The 22,348-nt window shown below is 39.8% G+C and overlaps 1 protein-coding gene across 4 annotated transcripts in view; it reads left to right on the top strand.

Annotated features, from left to right (window-relative positions):
• The first annotated feature begins 568 nt into the window (after positions 1-568).
• DAB2 (DAB adaptor protein 2) overlaps positions 569-22,348 on the top strand; it is a 46,753-nt gene continuing 24,973 nt past the window's right edge. Inside the window, exon 1 of one of the 4 annotated variants that reach the window (XM_037002565.2) lies at positions 569-901. The gene's annotated coding sequence lies outside the window, so the exon portion shown is untranslated. Of the gene's footprint in view, positions 902-4,602; positions 4,622-22,348 lie in introns of those variants that run through there. The other 3 variants (XM_017670314.3, XM_017670315.3, XM_073236789.1) reach the window with 3 other exon arrangements.

Consider the following 22,348-nt stretch of genomic DNA (forward strand, 5'->3'; position numbering starts at 1 on the left):
TGTCTATACATGAATGTTCACACGGTAGGGCCAGAAAGAAGCCAGTACAAAATCCTTGTTTATAGCAGATATACTGCTTATTTAGGTAAGTTTTGTAGTCCTGAACATTTTTGTGTATATCGATTTCATAGAGTATTGCTTTTATATCTGCATATACAGGAATATATTTCATACATAAAGAATGACTGACATATACACCTACAGATTTCCCACCAATTTAAGTGCACCTACATCTGTTTAGAAAAAGCCACGAATTCCTTTAAAAGGGGCAAGCACACGTTCAACCCTGGGAACAGCAGATCTGAGCTTCTAGTCAGGAGAAGTCAGGAGTAAAGCAGCCCTTTGTTCAGAGGGCCCCGACGGTTGAGGATGATTTAGCGTGCCACATTACTCGAAGTGGCAATCCAGACAAAGAATTTGTGAAACGAAGGTCGGGTGGATCCCACCCCTTTCCTGCGGGGTTTCCCTTTCCTGTCCTCATTTGCACCCTCCCCGTCCCGCGCCCGCAGCCCCGCGCCCTGGCGGGCGGACTGCGCGCGTGCTCTTCCCTCCCTCCGCTCGACCCGCCCGCCCCCGTTGCTGGGCGCCGAGCCGGGCGCCGCAGCCGGCGCTCTGCGGGGCTGCAGCTCGAGTTAATAAACAGTTAAGTTTGGAAGACTCAGCAGACACGTTGAGGGGGAGTTACCAAGCCCAGGCAGCAAAAACATCCCGGCGCATTCCTGGGGAGTCCTCAGCTGCCAGCATCTGATTAGAACCATATCTCGCCGGGAGTGGCCGCGCGGCTCCGAGGCTCCCCGGCCGGCGGCTATTTAAGCGCGGCCCGCGGTGTCGCCTGCCGGCAGCCTGGAGGCTCGGCTCGGGGAGGTCATCATGCTCGCTTCGCAGTGGCGCTAGCTGGTTTGTGAGTAGCTTTCAAATCCTTCTTCCCTTAGGCTCCATTTTTTTTTTTTTTTTTTTGCGACCTCTTTCCCTCCTTTGCTCTTTTTCCCTCTCGGGGTGCAGACCTGGGACTGTTGGGGAATCTTAGATATTCCGGGGAAACAAACGGTTTTGTGGCCTGCCATTCCGCTTCCAAGGAACGCATTTACCTTTGGGTCGCACTCCAGATGTCCGGCTTGTGACATTTAACAAGCGCCTCCCTGTTGTGTGTGTGTGTGTGTGTGTGTCTGTGTGCTTCTTTAAAGGCTCTGCGGGCAGCCCTGGGGGGACGCTGGTGTGGCTGCGCTGGTGTGGCTGTTGACCGCCTAATTAACTCCAACAAGGGTGTTTATTTTTGCCGTGTGACAAAGGCTGGGGACGTGGTTTGTGCCCACGAGAAGCTTTTTCCTGGTGACTGACAACATATGGCATTAAAACGTGAACTTTGTCTTACACACGCATTCTTAAGAAAGTATCTGCCTAGGAGACTGAACAAACTTGTTTTAAATCCCCGAAGCGCAGAGCGTTTAAGTGCTGGTTGCCTGCTGGCTATAAACTGGCTGGAAAGATTAAGAAAGAATTCCAGCAAAGAGGAGAAAAAAATGAATGGGTTAAAGCCATGTTGCCCCAGTCAACGTAGCGGTTTTCATAGCATAGAGCTGACTCTGTTATTTGTTTCTGCCTTCCTTTCCTCTTGACTTCATTCTTAGCCTGGAAGTCAGGTCGCGCAGTCAATTTCAGCAGGGAGAACTGTTTTGAGTCCAAAGAGAAATTTAACTGGCTTAAAAACCCTTAAGAATCTGGATGTTATCTCCACCCCATTCACCCCCCACCTACCCCCACCTTTTCCTCTTTCTTTTTAGTTTGTGTTTGGAAGGAAGAGAGGCACTCTGTAAAACGAGAAGAGCAGATACAAGGTTCCAGACACATGGAAAGACTTAAAAATTATGGAGGGGCGACTTCATGAATAGTAAATGTTGTTATTGCACTATAAAGTGACTTAATGAAAAAATTTCTGGCCCTAAGCAGACAAAACAGGGGAATGGGGGGAGAAGGAGGTAAGACAGAACTAACTCAAGCAGATAGCAGCTACACAAAAAAAGGCCTTTAAGATATCTGATAAGGCTCTTGGAACGGCTTTGATGGGATAGATAATTAATCTTTACAGGCTTGAGGTTGTCCCCCCACATAGGAGCATCTACTGGCTGTTGGGGAGGGAAGAACTAGCTGGAAATGGGGGAGCATTGACCCATTTCCAAATGGCCTGTCCCCAAGCTCTATGACATCTCCACACTTGGTTCTTAAGCCAGCGTTGGACCTTGGGTAGGATGCTTTTCTCTGGGCCCGTTGCCCCCCACACCCCTGGTTCTGTCTGCCTCTCACTGAGGGGAGATAGGCCTCAATGACTCCGTAGGAAAGTTTATTGCCTTGAGAATTCAGGAGTATTCGGGATGAGCTGTCCTTCTTTGAAGACAGACCTTTTTGGTGAAGTGCTGGGTATGTGGCAATAAACAATACCGCACTTAATAAACGTGGAGTGTGCAATGTCAACCTTCTCCTAGAGAAAGCGCAAAGGAGAACTAGATTACCTAGACAGATTACTTCTTCTAAATTGCCAATCAGTTTCCTCCTTCGGCGGACTGGATTCTTTCTCCTGTTCTTGGTGAATAACTCAACTTCCCCCTTCTCTTCCCACTCCCAGCTCTAACCTTTGTTACCCAAATAACTGCCCTAGAAACCAGTTCTTTGAAGCTATAGTCTCCTAAGTTGTCATGTATTACAAGAGCAAGTAGATGGTAATGGGATGTCTTCCAGCTTTGAGCTGTGACATATGTAGCTGCCATTCCAGTGATATTGGACACAGTTGATCTTCACCTGAGGATGTGAGGAAGGAAAGGGAGCCAGAGTACTTAAATAAAAGCCCTGCCTAATTTAAGGACAGAATGCAGAGTCTGCATTTCCATTCTAGACTTTTTATAGTTTTAGATTCAACTAAAAGTCCAAATTGCTGTGCATTAGGCTGACTGCCTTGCTCAAAGGTTGAGTGGATTTCAGGCACCTTGTTTTGTTTGAAGGAACTGCCTTTAAGACACTTGCTGACATGAAGGTGGTACAGGGACCCCTGGAAGCCCCTGCCTAGCTGATTGGGGGTGATAGGTTTTGGTCGGCATGGCCATGGCTCCATTACCAGAAAATAAAGAGAGTATGAAGATAACATGCCTTGCTGCATGGTACCTGGGCAGTAGGAGGCTTTATGGATATGTGGGCTCTTGGTGGTACTGTGAATGTATGCAGCCTCATTTCTAATTCTACCCTTGTGTGTCTATAAGCTTAAGCTTGCTACCACCAATAATTTTTACCTGGATGATTTTGCAGACTTCACGTGTTTCTGTTCCTCAGTCTCTCCTGACTTGAGGGTTTAATTAATGCTTTCTCTTAAAGGCAAAGCTCACAGGCTGAAATACTTGAGAAGGCTGCTGGAGACTGAGCTCCCAGCAGGTGAAGCTGCCCTCCTGGGTGTCAGAACTTGCTTCCCCAGGTGGAAAGTCCTGAAGCACGCTGGTTGGGGAGGTTTTGGTAACTGAACACATAAGGTTTTCCACTCTCCAGAAAAAACCAGAATGAGAACTAGGCTGGCAGGGTGAAACACCTGAAGAAAAGGATGTGGTATTTAAAAATGCTCTCTGGTGCTCCTGTGTGATTCTAAAATTGAAGCTGTGCAGCTGAACTGCACCAAGGTAGACCAGAATCACACTTAGGTGGGAGAGCTGGAACATCAGGGATGTACGTTTAATGGAAACCTAACTCGTGGTAACGGGTCCTGACTGGATTAATTGTGTGAACTGGAAGGAAAGCAGACCAGCAAGTCTCCTCTTCTTCAAAAAACATGCTTATTTCTGATGAGGGGAACAAATGATGCAGGGAGTGGGCACACAGAGCTGGCATTCCTGCCACCTGCTGCCTGTCACCTGGCACAACCGAGCAGGGTTTGAGAGCGTGGCTTCTGGAGACCCACGGCCTCCGTTCGGATCCCAGCTACCCCACAGCTGCTTAGGTGACCTTGGGCACATTGTGTAACGTCTCTGTGCTTAAGCTTTCTTATCTGGAGAGAATAATCGTACCTACCCACAGGTTTATGGGAAAGATTGTTAAATCTACTATGCTTAAAATGCTTTAGTCCATCTTAGAAATGTATGCTTTGTTTTGTTTTTGCCCACTACACAACTGAATTATGTACCTTTGTGAAACTGAAGGCACAGTACAGAATTTCTTCGTCAAAACTGGACACTGCTCAACTACCTGAAAAATGTTAATCATTCCAGCACTTAATATTAACAAAGCCAGCATGCTTGCTGTGCTCACGCTGGAACAGACAGGGAGTGTCTCTCTGTGCTCCCCCTGGAAGCCTGCACTTTGGTGCGGTCAAGCTGACCGCCTCTGGCCTCCTTGAAGTCTTCTCCACCCCTCCCTCTCAGACTCCCGATAGAGATGGAGAAATCCTTCTCCCAAGTCAGCACTACTGCAGAAGGAAGTGGGAAGGGAGGGACCACCCATACTAACTGAGGGACTGGGCCAGAAATAAAAAGCCTTCAGTGCTGTGCGCAGCCCCATACTCTCCTTGGCCACAGAGCTGGGCAGGTTGCCATGGTTACTCCCCTTCTGCATCCTTCTCCTGCCCTGGAAGGAAGGCTGCCACTCTTGGGTAAGCAAAATCTGAACAAATTGCTTCCTGGCCTAAAAATGGAAGTTACTTTTCATTAAGGAAGATAGGATCTTCTGTCCACCTACCTCATCCTTTTCCTCTTCTCAACTTATTTTAATCCTAATATTCATTGTCTAATTCTTGCTAATTCTTACATCATCAAGACAGCAAAACATGAAGGCTTATGAAATTTCAGGAACATAAGAGCTATTGTCTCCATATAGAAGAAGACTGGCAGTTTTTCTCTGCTTCCATAACTTATACAAACTAGCTAGGGGCAAGTGACCTTCAACTACCTTTAACTAGTATGAATTCTGAGCATTCAGAGCAAACCAAGTGAGTTTTCTGCTGTAGGGAAGTTACCAAGAGGTAGAAAGCATGAGGGCTGCCACTTAGATTTTTAGGTAACCACAGAGTAAAGGGAGCAGGTGGAAGAGGAAATAATAATTCTGGAAGAGTGGGGTTTGAAACACTGTTCAACTGGAAAGAAATGAAGGTGAGGGATATGTAGTTCAACGTTTTCTCTGGGTAAAAAGTTACCCTGTGGCTCCTTTGCAAATGTGATGCAAAGTGTTACTCTGAAACAGACTTAGATCTTTATATCATGGGTGGACCCCTGTAAGTTCTCATTTAATAATCAAATTCATTCAGTCTTTCAAGGACACCTAGTTAGCATGGGGTGTATTTCACAGCTAGAGAGAACTTACCTAAGACAGAGATTCTCAGAGTGTGGTCCCTAGACCAACAGCATCAGCATCATCTGGGAACTTGTCAGCAATGCAAATTCTTGGTCCCTCTCCCAGAAACACTGAGCCAGAGTCTAGCAGGAGAATCCATCCAGCTGTATTTCAACAAGCCCTCCATGGGATCTAAAAGTAACTTTCATAGTTCAGTTGTTCAGGGGAAAGCATAACAAAGTGTCTGAATTCCAACAGTCATGGAAATAATAAAGCAAAATATTTAAGCAGCACTCAGTTTAACCGAATCTTAGGATGCAGGAAGATGAAAAAGCACCGACCTTGACGTTTTTCCTACTATGGCAAGTATTGCTCTCTTGATCCTAGAAAACTGATGCACTCCTTAGTTTTATATTATCACCTCACTTCCAAATCCTTCCTCTCCTTTGGGATTTTTATAGTGCATAATTAACCTCCATTTATTAGGATACTGTCCCAGTTACTTCTTTTAAAAAAGATTCTAGTAAACTAGATCATTATCCTTGAGCCAGATGATTTTTTTCTAACCTATAAACTTTTTATTTTGTTTCTCGTGCCATGCCCAGAGCACCGATGAAGCCTCCTCCATATTTTGGTAAATGAATCATAACACTTGTTGTGTGTGGTTTTATGGTTTATGAAGTACTGTTTCATTCTTCCATATGACTTTCACTTTAAATAAATTCTGATAGAAAAAAAAATCTCCATTTCTTAGCTCCAGTATGATCTGTGCATATCAGCTTGTCCAAGGTCATATCAGTAAGTAGCAGAGCCAGGATTCAAGCATGAGTCTTTATGATTCAATTCTTGGCGTTTATCTGAATACTTAGTAAGTACTTATTATGTGAAAAAATGTTGCTAGACTGGCAATGGAAGAAGTCCCAGTGAGTAGAAATCTAGAAGAAAGTCTACATCATGTGATGCCGACTACATAGAATCTAGACCTGAAGTGGGACAGCAGCTCTGCCAGACTCAGTGTTTCTGACGCTTCATTGCCTCACCCACTTTACAAAACAATCGTAAGTTTCTGTTAATCAGAGACTGATCTTTAGCAGAGATCACACGAGCCTGAAAAATACAAGGGTGTGTCGAAATAGAAAAATGGAATTCTGGTTTTAACCAGAGTTAGTAACCCGAGGAGGTAACATAGATCAGCTTGGGCTCTAAACTATGAATGAATGTGTACACAAGCCCGCTTTGCCATTTAAGACAAGAGCTATAACATCTGAGCTTCAGTTTCTCCATTGGCAAAATGGGTTGCCTCAAAGTTAAAATTAAAGGAGAAGTAATGAAAAAATACTTCTTCAGAGCTGCTGCTTCCCAAATATACCTTTCTAGAACTACAATACTCAATGCAACAACCAAGTTGGTATTTAGAAAATGCTCTCATTCTCATTGTTTGGGAGCTTTGAGTAAGCAAAAGTCTAGAAATGAACACATTCAGGCTGAAAATTAGAAGACCTTCTTTCCTATATATGAATGTGATTCGTTTCCTATAAATGAATGCTTGAGCAGGAGAATGTGGTAATGCTTCATAAAGCAGCACAGGCACCCAGATGTTGACTCTTAAAGTACCACTTAAATTTCATCTGAGCAGGACAATTGAGTCCTCTTAAGGTCTACGATTAATCCATACTGAAAGAACTGAAAAGTGAAGAATAATTTCACTCAGTATGTCCAAATTGGACACAGCTGCCCTTCTTGTTCTAAACATTGCACCTAAGTGACCCCACTAATTTCTCATATTTTAGGTGTCCTATTAGGGGGCCAAGACCTGTTCTAATCTATAAAATGTAAAGCAAATGCCAAAGTGCATTCTGTTACCATTTAGTATAGCAAAAATAAACCAAATGTGTTTGAACAGAGCGGGCATAGTCATACGAAGAATGCTGAACCAGTCTGGCTTTGGGACATAGTGTTACTACAGACAGGAAACAATTGACCTCGGGATAAAGGGATTGAAGTCAGAATGGTACACATATTAGGTGCTCAAATACCTGTTCTCTAAAGAGTAGCCTTAGCTGTGTTTTAAATACACCAGTACTGGGTAGAAGTGATGTTATTTTTTACTTTTTTTTTTCAACATTGCCTCTAAAGTCAAACATCTTAAATGCAATCTCATTTTTGAAGTAGAAAATATGTAACTCATAGAACTGTTCCATTCTTAGTTGGTTAATAGTAAGGTTTAATATGGATTTCTGCCTGGACCAAGGTTCGACTATAGCTGAGACTTTTCAGAAACATACATGTATTTGAATTGAAATGGTAATTTTATTCGACATTCAAGCTGTTTTCTAAAGGACATCTTGATGCACAGATGTTTGCTCAACTGCCTCATAACTTGTTCTTTGGGATTTCTGACTTATTCAGCTGGTCTAAAGTTCGCAATGACTGAATGCTGGTTGTTACAAAAAGTTGGATAAAAATACTTAACCTAATACCTGCTAGTACACATGCAGATATTGGTAATTGCTGCCAAAAAGAAATTTTGAGAAAATGATGACTACTCAACCAATATATGGTTATATTATAATTAAACTGTACAGAGTAGGGTCTGGAGAGAGAAAAGGACCACCAGTGTGATAATGGACTTGGCCTTTAAAGGAATAGTGGCAGTCAGCTAAGTGATAAACACATCCTAGGCAGAAGCACACAAGGAAATACCCATCATGCAGATGTACATCCCAAGGATATTGACTGGCCAGTTTGGCCAAGAGACAGCACAGATGGCAGAGAGGTATGAGGTGATCCTATTTGGAAAGGAGAGATGGATGGCACTGAACTTGGGAGTCAGGGCAAAAACATAGATCTTTATTTGGTGAGCAGTAAATCTCTATTAAATTAGGAAAACAAAATGCTGACTCAGAAAAATTAGCTTGGCTATACTGGCAGGATGAATTTCCATGGAGATGGTTTAGCAATAAAGAAAAACCTGTATTTCACACACACACACACACACACACACACACACACACACACAAAACAGAGCAAATGGATAATATGTATTATCTCTAATGGTTTAAGTGTACTGCTCTTTATCAGACTATGTGAGGCCCAGAAAAGTAGGATAAATGATTCCCTGATCTCAAAACTTAATTGACCTGGCAGAAGAGTTAAGTATTACAGTTAGGGAGGCAACATGAGAGAGCATGGTGTATGTTTGTATGTCTCCAGGAGAAATGGAAGAGATCAACCTTTCCAGGAAACAGGTCTCTCTTTCCTACTGTCTCTGTCTTTCTGTGTGTGTGTGTGTGTGTGTGTGTATATATATATATATATATATCCTGTGCATTCTAATTATGAAGGCCTTTGAATTTCACTTTGACTGTAGCTAAAGGAGCTGAACCCTGATACCTGATTACTATAAAATCAGGAAGTCCCTGAGTTCTGATAGGGCATTACTACAAGAGTTCAGCCATGAAAATGGGTCAGTTATAGCTAGAGTCTTTCACAATTTAGATTCTCATTGGTCTCTTTGAGAAGATGAAGAATTCAGCCCACAAAGAGTTTCTCTACTTCAAGTATTCTAAATATGTTAAGTGCCTATGTTGTGTGCAGAGAAAATATTGAAATAACACTGCAATATGAATTGGCTAATTGTGAGGGACAAGGTATATGATACAAGGTAGTATAGCTTTTTTGGAAGCAGGAACTTGGGGTGACAATGAGGCAAGATTGGGGATGAATACTAAAAATAACTAAAAATAATTATTGGGGAGGGAGGAGAGTTATGGACAGAAATGATAATTTTGGAAAATGGAGGGTCAAAGGTTTGCCAGATTTAGTAAACATGTAAACAGTCTGAGAGCTTAGTTTCATGCTAAACTACATACATACTGTTGTGTATCTTTTAGATATATCCATGTGCAAAATAAACTCTGTAATTCTCTTTTCAGATAGTGTATACAGACAGATATAAATATTTGACTTTCTATATGGGAACTCTTTAAGAGAAGCAGTAGGCACAACCATGTGCTGTTTTAGGATTTAGATTCTGACACTTTAGGCAGCCAGTACTGGTTGAGGGCTTGCTGACAGTAACCAAGAGCTATCTAATATTCCCTTTATAATGCTCTTGTATCTAGGTAATGCTCCTTAAATAACCAAAGCCGCTGAGGAGATATGGCAGGTTACATTTCCATAATATTACTTCATTTACATCTACAACTCAGTAGTTTGGCCTAATCTGAAAGTGACACTGTTGTACTCAGAAAAATCTAACTGAGAGTGCCACAGAACACATTCGGTTCTAGAATATAGAGATTCATGTTACCTCTGAATTGCTTGAACTTGTGAAGTGACCATGAACTTGTGAAGTGACCAAGCTGAATGCCGAATGAGCATAGTGTTTCTTTCTGATGTTCATGAAAATAGTGTTGACTCAGAAACTTGGATTTTAAGATAACTTTGCAGGAAGCATCACTGTCATTCTTTAGTACTCTAAAGCATCACAAGATTCTTCCCTCTCACCGGCTCTGGCACACAGACGCTCCTCCAGATTGCAATATGGCTACAGAAACCTTGCAAACATTAAATGTAAATATCCTCCATCTAATTAATGTTTTAAGTAAATGTCATAACTTTATAAAACTATCTGTTGAAGAAGACAATCAAGCCTTTAAAACAAAATTTGTATCTTTCCGTGGTTGATATAAATAAGAAAGCAATTTACATAGAAATTCTTGAAGTGGTACTAATTTTGTCCTTATTAACATTATTAATCACAATGAGGCTTTCTATCCTAATCAGAAACATTTCCTCTAAAAATCTTATCACCAGTTATAACTATTACTTGCTTGTTCTCTTTCCTCCACTATACAGTAAATCCCCTGAGAACAGAGACCATGTCTATTTTGTCACTCTGTATATGTCATAATGCAGTGAGTATAGTAGGTGCTCAATAAACAATAACCAGATGGCGATTGAGTGACTCAAGCTACTCTCATTTATTATAGAGTGAGGAAAATTAGAAACTTTAGCTTGCCTTATCATCTATTGGTATAAGTAAAACAGTTGAGACCTTCTTTAAGTTTATTTATAATGAGCAGTACCCATATGTTCCTTTAGTTTATATCTTCTCAGGGTCTGAGAAAAAGTGACAAGCTGTTACTGAAATTCTCCAGATGGTGTGGTCTTTGCAAATTCTTGATTTAACTTCTACTAACGGGGTATTCATCACATCTCATACATCTATCTGCCCCTGAATGGATGTAATCACCTGACTAATAATCATTGTAATGGTAACTAATTCTCAACCTGATATTTTTTTCTAAGGACTACTTCTTATTCTCCTTCTGTTTCTCCTTTTAAAAGTGTCCACTAAATTGTTTACTAAAGAACTAATTAAAAATTGAGGACATAGATAAAACCTTTGGCTCAGTACTAGATAATTGAAGTTAAACCTTTGATTTAAGAAAATTTCTGCCCAAATCAAAGAAACCTCACTTTTTAATTAGCATGCACAGCTGTATTGTGGGTAAAGATGTGATATCCAGTAGGCTCCTTAAAATGCTTAAATTGGGTTGTCAATTCATTACTGTTGCCCAGACCCCATTGGTCCAAATAAACCTGTCTGGAAACAGTAGACCAAACAGAAACCAACTTTCAAAATCCTAGCATGGAAGAATTTTTTCAAACCCTAGTGAGCAATTGATTCAAAAGTTACTGTTCATTTTTAAAAATCTATCAGGAGCTTTTCTCAACAACTTTGGATCAGTAAGTATCTATCAGTGATGCCAAGTTGCTAGTGCTGAATGCTTACTATGGACAGTCAGCATTCTATCTGCGTCAGATGGTGCTCATGGCCATGATGGAGCTTCCCTCAGCTTTGGAATTTAATCTCATGTGACTGAGTCCTAAAGTTCCTTCATGATTCTATCTTCAGTCCAGGTTAGACTTTAGATTAACCTGCAGTTTAAATATTGCTCTCTGACAAATTAGCACATCTCTAATAGAGACACATGTCACACTGATACCACTATTCGAAAAGGATAAGAAGTAGAAATGTGGCTCTCTCGCTGCTACTACCCTCTGACAGCATTTTCTTAGTACTGATCTTTCCAGGTCTCTGAACAGTTATGTGGACAAACATAACTAAAATAGGCAAATGCTATATATTCTGCCTCAGATAAGGAGCTATAATAACCACTTTAGTCAATAGCTGCCTTTTATAAGGGGTGTTCCTTTAGGTGTTCACATTTCAAAATATCATTTTACGTATATATCTTTATAAAACTGAAATTATGGGGATCCTTTTTTTCAGGATGAAATTAATCTTAGAATGAAGGTTATAAGATAGAATGGCCTTTGATATTTTTTAAAGCCACCTTTAGGACACTGTTTATTTGAAGTCTGAGGGTCACTATGCATCATAGCTTGGCAAGATGGGACAACCTTGAATCTGACATTTGAGATTGTTAGACCTTAACCTTTTAGTTAAAGGGCTTTGTTTCCAAAAGATTAGCTGAGTACTTAAATGAAAGAAACTGAGAGTGTTGAATCAAAGTGGCAAGTTCATGCAACTATCATAGTACAAAGCCACCTACCTCACTGATGCCATGGCTCCATCCCTGGATTTGTCACCACCCCAGTCTCCATACCATTGCTCAAAACCTCAACATCATCCCTAATCTAGGCAAAATATAGGTCTGAGAGCCCATCATAATCCACTTTGACCCACCTCTCAGCCTTTCCCCCCTTGTATAACCCAGCACAGTCCTGTGTTCTGGCCAAGCCGATGTAAATATCTTTTAGCATTGCTATCAATGCTTCCTTCCCCAGTGTATTTTCTGGCTAATGCACATTTCACCTATCTAAAGAGCTAGCTTAATCTCTCTGGTCCTCTATTGCTGTAAAACAAACACGTTACAGGATGTTCCTTTAGGTGCTTGTATTTCAAGATATCATTTCCCTTATGTAAGTCTTTGTAAACCTGACATCATGGGACTCTTTTTTTTAGGATGAAATGAATCTTAGAATGAAGGTAATAAGACCTTTATCTTATGTCACAGGTAATAATGGCCTTTGTCTTATGTCAAAGATATATGTAAAAATATGTATTAGACCCACGGACTTTCAGTAGGTTGGTTAGCTTCTGTGTCTCACCTTCCTCCTGTCAAGTAGAAATAATGATACCTTCCCTACAGGAGTAAATGAGAGACTCTTAACATCATACTTGAATATAATCATTCAAAAGTCTTAGCTTTTAAAAACATGGTATTCCTTCTGTTTCTATTAAACTTGTTCAAGCCATCTCCAACTCTGTGCTCCCAACCCACTTTGCTGTTTTCTCCAGGGCATTTATTACCTTCTGAAAGACTATGATCCACTTATGTATTTCCCCTGCTACAGTGCAAACCCTTTAAGGTTATAGACCTTTATTTTGCTCACTGATATATCCCAAGCTCTATAAGACTTCTTGGCACACAGTAGGGATGTAGGTATATTATGTGAATCAACATGCTGGTGCTAATCACTGGCATTCGGGCGCACACTATTTCCAGTCTAAATCGTCATGGCTTTGAGCATTGATCAATCACCAAATCTCGTGTGCTCAGAGCAGAAAACAAGCTGTCAGTGTTTGAAAGCCTTTTCCATTTTCTAATAGCATGGCTTCAGAGCAAAACCTAGGGTAGCCAATGCATTACCATTTGCATAGTCACTGGCTAGGCACAGTATGAGATAGAAAGAATGATTCTAAGAGTCAAAAGCAATGTCATTTGTTGGTATTCAACACAGTTTCTAGCCAAATATAGAATGGAATCTGGGGTAGGGGACCTCAGTACTGGAGAGACTGAACTTGAGAAAGAAAATTTAATCATTTCCCACTTCTGATAATTAGCTCCAAAAGTAGAACTCTACTTGTTTTGGTGGGACTAAGGACACCTCTCGTTCTTTTTTTTTTTTTTGGTGAAACTCTTTATCTACATGCTTCTATAGTTTGCTAAGGAGTACATTCTATTAAAATATATATATATATTACAACTATAAAAATATTCTTAGTTTTAAATTTTGAGACATCTGTGAGGTATAGAAGGGCTTGATCATGACTTTTTTGAGGATTTGTCTTAACCTCCTTGTCTACAATATTGAGTCTTTTTAATAAAGATTGGATTAGGAACTTAATAGTGGCTTTCAAAGAAGACTTGTCTTTGCGCAAGGCTATAGAGTTCAGCTAAGGAAACAAATTATCTAATTGCATTCTCTGATGCTAAAAATGCCTACATAGTAAGACTAGAAAATAGCAGATGCCATCATGGAATGAATCTGTCTAAAGCTCCAAGGACCAGCTCAAGTTACTTTTATTTAATGACCATAATAGGGATCATAAAGAGCCTCTATCTAATCACTTCTATCTATCCTATATTTCCCTTAAATATTTAAGTGTCAATTACTTAGCAGGCACAGAATTTTACAACAGGTCATTAATGGTTCCGAGAATAGACAAGATTGTTCTAAAAGCTAATAAAACATGTTGCTTAAATCTTCCATTTTTTTATGAACCAAGGAAACTTCCTCTACAGTGAGTCACTGATGTTGCCATTTCTGTGTAGTTTGACCAGAAGCCTTTTTATAGTTCAGTGTAAATATGAATGTCTCACAATGGGCCAAGAGATCTCAGTGGAAGCCCAGCCAAGTGGCATGCAATAAGATCATCTCCTGCTAGAACTATAGCCCAAATGGTACCTCCATGATTTATCATATTAAAAAGATAATGGAACCTGGTGGAGATGGCGTGCATTCATCATGGGAGGAGGAAGAGCTCTCATCTCATCTGCTCACTCTCAGCAAGTGTCCCTGTGGTAAGGCAGACTTTTTTACCGACCTCTTATCCTTAAGCAAAACCTTAACCGTTAAATGATACTTGTGACTGAGTGTCAGGCATGTTGGTAAATAGTAACACAAAGGACAAAAACTCAACACAGTTTCTAACCAAAGCTCTGAGAACTAGAAAACAGAACATACTCCATAGGCTTTTAGGACAAGTGTCAGACAAAACAGTAATCTCACTGTTAAATTAAATCAAACTCTTTTAACATGGAAGTAGAGGGTCACCCAGCACTAGACTGACACTCACACTCTCTGCAGCTGGAGGTGATTTGGGATAATACATTTTAAAAAGCATAGATCCAATAAATCAATCTTTATAGTCTGGAAAACCAGAAAAACTAGATTGTCCTAGTATATAAACTTATCATTCCAAATAAGTTAATCCATTTCAGAAGTGACAATTCCATTGACACCATAAGAATTGATGATTTCTTTAGTGGATGCATTTATTGTCTTTTAAAATATCCAAGCTGAGTTGTTTATTGACCTGGCAGTATAGGTTTAAAAGAAACAGCATATTGCATTGACTATTACTTCATATGAATATAATGACACTAGTTACTTCTTCAATCTTTTAGAATTCATCCAGATCAAAAGTAAAACAAAAACAAAAACAAAAAAACCACACACACATGAACACAATTATATTGGACTTGGGGAAAAATAGCATTTTTCTAGGTTCCTCAAAGTCATTGGTTAATGGCACCTCAGGAACTTATCTTTAAAAAAAGAGAAAAAAATAAGTGAAATATTCAACACTTCAGCCTTTGAATATATTGTCTAGTGACATAACCTGGACAATTTTCATAGATATCTTGTTTGTATGCAGCTGATACAGATTTTTTTTTCCCTTCTCCCAGTCCTGGAATGATTTTAGTGATACAAGAGATGACTTAGAAAACAATCTAGTGGAAATATTTGTTAGAAATCTTCAAAGCCACTCTTTAAATCCAAGAATAAACCTTCTGAACTCTGTACAGATGAAGATGATCCTCAAGGTCTTTCCCTGTGTTCTTTTAATATTACAACCAGGAAAGACCAGTATGTTCTGTCTCCATTTTCTAAGAACTCTTAGCTTAGTTCTCTGACACACCACCATCTTTTTTAACATTTTTTTGTAGAAGACACTGAATGACTTGCCAAAGGTGGTATAGTAATTGACTTCTTAAAAGCTTCTTTAGGTTAGGAACAATGTTGAATGTTTGGGATCACACAGGGGAGCCTTTTCCTAAAGGCTCTGGTAGATACAAGGTTCCTTGAATTACTCATCCAAGTTTTCCAACTATGCTTCATGTTCTCTAAGGTAGGGGTCTAGATATGTTTATGGAAAGGATGACCAATTAATGATGATAACGTACATGATACTAACAGGTAAAATTTTGGTTACATTAACTTCTATTTATCTATAGAATTCATGAAACAAACCCTGTCTCACCTAGTCAGACTTTATAAGCAAAAGTCTGATATTAAATGGTAGGCTTTTAAAATTGTAATTGGCACTTCCTATGCTCATCTATTTCTTCAGTCAATGAGCTGTATACAGATATTTCAGTGCATTAGACTCTTAATTGTTCAATGCAGCTACTTAAATTGAACAGCAATTAAAATTCCAAATGTTCCATTTAGCATAATGTGCTGCCACTTAGAACCTTTTTATCCCACAGGTTAAACATGTATTTATTTATTACCACATATTTATCTGGTCCAATACCATTTCCCAGAAGATGAGACAATAATGACGGAGTGTGAACTTTAGTTCAAGGATCCTTGTGCACTTCTGCCACTTAGTCCATCTCATACTCACTGTGCGGTAGCTTCTTAGTGTATTATTCATGGACAAACAGTTTCAAAGCAGGTAGGCTAGCAGGACTTTTACTGCATCCTGTCACCTAAATTTTCAGCACTTGAGTGATATTACTGTATCAGTTGACAGATTTATCTTTCTCCTTGTATACCAGAAACTAAACAAAGGAGACTACACTGTTATACTTTCTTCTGGAAGAGTTCCCCTAGCCTTTTAGACAGCATTCTGGAAACTTCCTAACTAACCTACAGCAGGGAAGAACACTGGTATCAGGAAGGGAGAGGGCTGGTTATCAGTTTGATGGTTCTCTGCAAACCTGAAATTCAATAAATAAATAGTCCCTTTTTATTTTTAAATGACTCCTTTTTCCTTCTTATTCAAAATCAGCCAAGTCTTCTCTAAGGGAAATCAGCTAAATCGTGAAGAACCATCCTTAAAGGTACAATTGCTATATCAAACACACAGATTAAATAGTAAACAGTAAATGCCTTTTAAAAAATTATTCTTAACCATGGGGGTTAAGAATATTGTTGAAAATGAGTGCAAATGCCCTGGTGGCTATAGATATCTTGCCCAACTAGGATAAATCATATCAGACATGGAATGTGAGCCAATGGCGAGTCTCTCATGGACAGTTGATGCCAACTCTAAGGGTAGATTGAACTCTAACACAAAGCATATTCCACTGCAAAGGCCACGCAGAGCCAGAGATAACATGTTAGAATCAGATAACTTAAACTGATTTTGTGTTGCATCTACTTAACTGAGAACTTTTGTTCATGGTTTTGGTCTATACACAGAAATGTGACAACAAAGAAGTTCCGCCTGTCTGTCTACGATCACGTGCTGCCTAGGTCTCAGGTTGACCACTCTGTGCTGTTACAAGGCAGCTGGATTCTTCTTTCTTTAAACTCTTTGAAACACAGCATGTCTCTGAAACATGAGTTGCAAAGAGGTATAAAAACACTCAAGCGATGGCTTTGAGGATTATATAAATGTTGGGCTTTGCCTGGAAAGGGAAACCACATTGGGATTTAATATAATTCAGCCAGGCTATTAAAGAAGAAACCAAATATCAGGCAGTGTTTCTTGCACAGGTTTTTGGAAGAGGAAAAGTTTATGATTACTTGCCTGCTTTTAAAGTGCCCGATGCAGTATATCATAAAATAATTCTACTAGTGCATGTGGGTCTTCATTTATAGCTTAATGGTTCAATGCAGATGCTTCTAATAACATGCTTTATTTAACTCTTCTAATATCCACATAGACGACTATTGTAAAGTTGAACATGTTTAACAATTAAGATTTATGTGTACAAGCATCATAGTGAAATCACAGAGGAGCTCAAATGAATAAACAGTTGTATCGTGAAGTCCACATGCTAGATATGCTGCATATCCGTGTTGACTTAATCCAGGATTATTTCATGTGGAAATGAGAAAGCAGAACTTCATATTGTGTTTTCTAGCAAACAAACTGCTAAGAGTCATTTATATGATTTACTGAAAAAACAGCTGGGAACTGGGAAGAGGCATTAGTTTTGGTAGAAGTATTTAACCTAACTTAGGAAGGATAGACATGAAAACAATGAAATGTTGGCTGGTCAGTTTGGGTACGTACCTGTGCATCGGAGGCAAGGTTGGTAATGTACTAGCCTTTGGATCAAATGGTATAATGCCAGTCCCTTTCCCCCTGTCAGCCTGACTCATTAGCCTGTGGCTACCTTTTCCTGCAAGGATCAAGTATAATACCTATTATACATCTTGGTTCTGAATTCAAAATAAAAAAAATATGTTCACTGTGTTTTTGTGCCAGTTACATAATGCTTCTCCCCAAAGGCTCTGCAAGAGAAAAAATTTAGATGCCACTACTGCCATGTTAGTAGTTTTAAAAATTTATTTATTTAAAACCCTAAAGTCATTTATGTAAATAGCTCATTCTTTAGAACATTTTCTTCCCTTGGATTTAGGATGGCAGGAAAGCAGGATGAAACACATTATCCTAATTTACCATTGAATAGTACAAAATAGAGTTCTTCTAAGTTCAAAATTTAAAACTGGTTTATTCCATTCACCCATTACGGTTATGTATAAACACTTTAGCTCTTTAAAATCGTATTCTTCTATTGTGCTTTTTTGGTTCACTTTCTGGCTACTATCACTTCACAACTGGACACACCAAACTGTGAGAACCCCCTTCTGTCACGGTCACTGCAGCCTGGTGTCCCCAGCCATATGATAGCTCCCCAGTACACACTACTATGCCACCAGCAAAACTTGATGGGTTTTATCTACTGAAGCAGGTGCTCTGGTGACTGAAGCAGGTACCACCCCCCCTGGGCCTGCTGTAGTGTGTCAGGGAGAGGTAGGTGCTAAGCAGCATTCCGCCATGTTCCCACAGGCCGTCTAGTCACACAGCTCCTTCGGTGCGGTCAGACATCCCCCAACCAGCCACTGTACTGAGGCCTGCCCAAAGGGCCAGAGTATCTCCTCGGATTGTCAGATGGGAACCCTGACATTTCAGCCCAGATCTTTAGTGTAAACTTCTTACTGTCTACACATTCTTCACCCTTAAGAAGTTTTCCCTTGCTCTCCCATGCCCCCAAACACACACACCCACCTTATGTTGGACCACTTCAATCCATTGGTCATTACCCAGGAATGTCTTGTCTTGCTATACAGATTTACCCACCAGATTGCCAGCTACCGTTGAGCCTAAAGCCCAAGGTGTATGGGGAAAGGTGGCCTTTGCCAATCCTCTCCCAACCCTGAAAAAGCCATTATTATTATCCTTCCTCTCAGAACAATGGTTTCCTAATAGCCTCTCCTCAGACTTAACGGGAATCACACATGGCTCCTTCCATTGGTGACCTGACATGTTTCTAATAGAAAGAAAAGCAGTTACTACGTGGGTTGGAAATGGCACTTAATATTATGAACTTGACTCAAGAATGCAGTCATTACCTTGCCAGTGTCTCTTCCCCACATAGCTTCTGAAAGACAAGCACAAAAGACACAATAACAGATAAGGAAACAAATACCACACCATTAGAGGGATCAGGACCCAATGACCCCCAAATGCAGAGCTTTAGTCAATCTGGGCTGAAACACACTGTATACCAGACCAGAAATCCCCAATTCTCTTTTCCATGTCAAGCCGTGCCTGCTTTATTGACCTGCCCAGCTCATGTGAGATGTACAGAGCACATGTAGCATAGCCTGGTTGAGCTGTGTCCAGATGGTCCCTGATGTCAGAGCATAGCCCAAATGATCCAGTGCCAGACGTGTAAAGCAATAACAGAAACATGACTTTCAAACCTTCAGAGTTTCAATGTCACTTCCTTCTCTTTGTAGAAGTGAGTTAAACGATAAAGTTGGATTCCAGTTTTCCTGTTAAGCTAGAGGAGGTCATACTTGAGAACTGAGGTAGAGTTATTGGCTGGAATGCTGACGTGAAGATGGATGTACTCTCTCCAATGTCAGCTAATCCAATCCCAAGCCTCTCATGTCTATCTTCCCAAAATTCCATGTGGTCAAAGACCACAGGGATATTCCAATGCTGTGTTCTCTCTCAAAGTCTGAGTAAGTGTAGGGATAGATTCTAGACTCAATCCTATGCATGTCTTTGTTCATACGAGCATATTAACTTGTGCCCAGCTTTGTCAAGAGGCTAGAGCATACTCTGATTATGAATCTACATTTTCTTCTTTATCTAAACCTAATGGAGTTAAGCATTCAAACTCGTAGTCATTGTACTGAAACAACTGAGTAATGTGATTAAAAGTGATCATAAACTTAACACTTAAGTTCAACTTGCAAACAATTTTCAGGCATTTCTAGTGAATTGGTTGTACTACTCAGTCTAAGAATGGGCCCTCATTTGGATAACATTAAGCTCCTTTTTCAAGCTTGAACTCTCCTAAACACTATTACAATGACTATTTTTTAGGCACTAGTGGGAGAAATACCTAATGAAAACTTATTTAGAAAACAAAATGGGTGGGGTGGGTACAGAATTAGGAGAGGTCATAATGAGTCAAGAACATTGAAAAGTTGCCAACTCAAGAATTCAAACTTCCTGTCGTGCTTTAAAACAAAACAAAACAAAACAAAACTCAAGGTTTAGCACTGAGTAGTAGAGAATGTACTGAAATAAATTTGAGGTCTTTGATCTGTGAGTTGTGTCTCAAACCTAGTGAAATACTTTCTTCCAAGCAGCTAAATCAATATTAATGAAACAGTTTGACCAAATAGAACTCCAGCTACCTAGGCAAAAAAGAATCTAGTAGCAATGTATAATTAGACCACATGAAATCCTTTTTCTGTTTTTGTTCAGAAAACATCTGTGAAATTCCATGTCCAAACCATTCTCCTAAGCTATCTTCTTGTTCTTCACTTAATATGTTATTAAATGGAAGGTATTCTTGTTTCAGTCTCTGTGTAATGTGCTTTGTGTGTCTTCTTAAAAAATAGTTTTACCAAAGTTGACATATATAATCTCTAGGAATAGGACAGTAGAGTCTTATGTTATGATCTAGATTTCTCCTGATACCAACTCTATCCCCAACCAGCCGTTTAACAACTGCACTCTTTAGAGTCTATAAGAAAGTTATATATTCTTTCTTGCCCTCAGTTTTCCCTAATGTGTATAATGAAAGAGGGTCACCAAATCATTCCCTAGGTTTCTTCCAGCTCAATAGTCAAACCCAGTTGATATTTCTTTAAGGGGACATAGGAATGTGAAAGTAGACCATTGGACCTCAGAGTTGCTAGTACATTAGAATCACCTTGGAATCTTTAAAATATATTGATAGTTGTGTTTCTTCCCCCAGAGATTCTGATGTAATTCATTTGAGTGTGGTGTGGACATTGATGTTTTAAGAGCTTTTATCCCAGTAAAAGTTCCTTGGGTAATGTGAGGTACACCTTCTAAACTGCCAGTGGTGTAGGCTTGGATTTGACTCAGTATCTACTAGAACAGGCCTCTGTGAGAACTTAGATTTTGTTCCCAGCATCCTGTTCCCATAGAACCTACACTCTGTAGCCTCAGAAGCCAAAGTTAAAAGGAGGTGGTTCTAATGTTGGCAAACTGTCTTACTTTTTCACCTGGGCCTTACTAATTAAAGCACTACATTCCTCCATGTTTCTGCTTACTAGCTATTTACTTCTTGGTCCCATTTGTTCTGAATTTGTTTAAATACTGTGGAAAAACAGTGTGTGATGCAACACAAGACAACATAACACATAGTGTCAAGAAACCTAGTTTGATTTAATCATAGCTACCATTTGTTGAGCACTTTCCATATGCTAACCACTGAAGTCTGTATGTACATCCTTACTGATTTTTCATAACAACTCTGCAAACTATAATCCCATTTTACAGGTGAGGAAGTGAATATTAGATAAGTTTCCTCAAGTCACAGAGCTAGAAAATGGTGAAAGTGTGTAAGACTCCCAAACCTGATGTCTTAGCTGCTGTCCTATCTCACCTCAACTCAAAATTCACTGCATGAGGAATTCTGAAATCTGATCTGACTTGGCTCCAAAAGCTCTTTGGTTCAGGGCTGTATATATCCTGTAAGTCTTGCAGCATCCTTTCCAAGGGTTAAAAGCAATAATACATACTCTCTGTAAATGCATAACTTGGATATACCACCTGGACTCAGGCATGGCTTATTACTGAGGCCCCTACAGCAGTGTCAGCATTTACAAGAAAATATTCCAAGGACTCCTTTTCAGTGTGCATTCACATAGTCTCATTTCCCCAGTTGAGCAGGCTGCAAAAGTCTTACTGTCTTTCTAACTTGACCCTTGCGGAGTAGAGTAAGTCTTCCTAAAAGCTTAGGAATCTAAACAGTTAAGGGAGAAAGATTTTAACATCAAGTATCAGAAACAGCCTAACATCACCTAATATTATTTCTGGCAATGTCCCTCATTTTCAAAAGACTACTTGAAGATAGTGGTGAAGGCTGTTTGCTGTCCTCTTGGACCCCAGGATCTGTCTTAGAGGTTAATATTTCACATGTCTTAATTCAGTACCTCAGCTGAGACAGGCAGAAAGTTCCAAAGGACAAGAAAGCACATTCTCTGACCAGTACAAAGTACTGGGACTCTAGCAAAGATGTGTTGTTTTGGACTCAACTCTACTTCACTTCCTTTCCTGTGTCTATTTTATGTGCTCTTTCTAAAAAGTTAACTGATATGTTAAAAGTCAATGGGATTATGACTTTGAAAGCAGCTTAGAAAATACAGGTTAAAATCAGTGGGATTTTAAAAATAAAGATAAGAGTGACAGCATACATAATAGAAAAGGGAACACAGATCATGTTCAATTTTGAGCCTAGTGACTTATTAACAACTCATCTTGTGTTTCTGAGCC

The sequence above is a fragment of the Manis javanica genome, chromosome 1 (assembly GCF_040802235.1).
Source record: "Manis javanica isolate MJ-LG chromosome 1, MJ_LKY, whole genome shotgun sequence".
NCBI classification, from domain to species: Eukaryota; Metazoa; Chordata; class Mammalia; order Pholidota; family Manidae; genus Manis; species Manis javanica.